Source organism: Anarrhichthys ocellatus, unplaced genomic scaffold (assembly GCF_004355925.1).
Source record: "Anarrhichthys ocellatus isolate YVR2014 unplaced genomic scaffold, GSC_Weel_1.0 scaffold5, whole genome shotgun sequence".
Taxonomy (NCBI): Eukaryota; Metazoa; Chordata; class Actinopteri; order Perciformes; family Anarhichadidae; genus Anarrhichthys; species Anarrhichthys ocellatus.
The window spans coordinates 2,734,535-2,735,843 of NW_022280035.1; the positions used below are offsets into that span (position 1 = coordinate 2,734,535).

Consider the following 1,309-nt stretch of genomic DNA (forward strand, 5'->3'; position numbering starts at 1 on the left):
GGGGGGGAGTACTACTAGCCGTGTGTAGTGGCTTACTCCACAAGGAGCAGGGCTAAGCTGATAAAGGGACAGGGTGATACGGGCAATAGCTTATTGGGCAAAAGGCCAGGTCAGCCTTCAGGGCGCTGGCCCATTCTTCAACAGGATGAGCCAGCAGCCCGGCACGCAAAGACCCAATTTAAGAGTGACTCTTTCTGGATGTGTGCTCAGTCATGAAAAGACTAGCACACTTTTTGCCTTTTGATGAAGGATATAAGATCAACAGTGGTGTGCCATCAGTGCAGCAAAGATTATACAGAATACACCGCCTTCTTGTTGTAAACAGAGGACGCTAAACATTGCAGAGCTGATTGGAGGAGAGTAGTACAGCGTGAGTGATGCAGACGAGAGGATGACGGCTGTAATGTATTGCTGGGTTAATCCCCGTGAATCCCAACTGGTACGGCCTAAGGAAGGCTTAGTATAGTTCTGGGAGGAAATCCCCCTGTGAAGTGGTACAGGCCATTAGTCCCTTGGGTATAAATAGGGCAGCTATGGCTCCTTAAGCTGGCTTTTACGCAATATCAGTTAAAAATATGACTTGACTAATTACATGCAGGTCAGCCAGTCAGCAGAAGCAAAGAAAAAAAATCTCCTCCTCTTCCTCTGACCAGACTGCTGCAGAGTCTCTCTTCTTCTACACACGTGCATGCGCTGCACATGCGAGTGTGCACGCAGAGGTCAGCAGGGAGCAAGTGGAAACGGTTAACAGGTATTCTGCAAACCTTGTGGGTGACATTTACTAAGGCGGGTTGCTTGTCGTTGTCATTCATTGACATTTAGGTGTCTACTGATGAGGAGTTTCATTTTTGCACTTTTCCACTGCCTCAATCTCTTCTGCGGCATTTGCACCAGCTGCATCTTCAACCACAAAGAGATGACTTGGGTTTCATTTCGTAGGCTTCATAAGCATCACAAAGTAAAAAAAAAAAAACATAAACATGACACAAACATCACAAACAAGAGTGCCACTATTGGTTAGGCGACAGCAATTCTTACGCAACTGTAGTGATGTCACATTCTGCTGATGCACAGTCATGCTTTTGTGTTTCCAACCTTGCAGCTCACTAGTTTTGTCTGAACTAGTTTCCCCTGCTTTTTAACGCGCTCGTCCCACAGGTGACAGTCCCTCTCGCTAGCTTGTGACATGATTAGGACAAACTCCTAGCGCTTGATGCGAGTGGTACTCTCACGCTATGAGATTAGTGGCTTACAACTGGGGGGAGAGAGAGAGAGAGAGAGAGAGAGAGAGAGAGAGAGAGAGAGAGAG

General features: G+C 47.1%; 1 protein-coding gene across 2 annotated transcripts in view; it reads right to left on the reverse strand.

Annotated features, from left to right (window-relative positions):
- Nucleotides 1-1,309, reverse strand: part of LOC116382443 (uncharacterized) — a 17,741-nt gene that overhangs the window by 9,150 nt on the left and 7,282 nt on the right. The window lies entirely within an intron of this gene.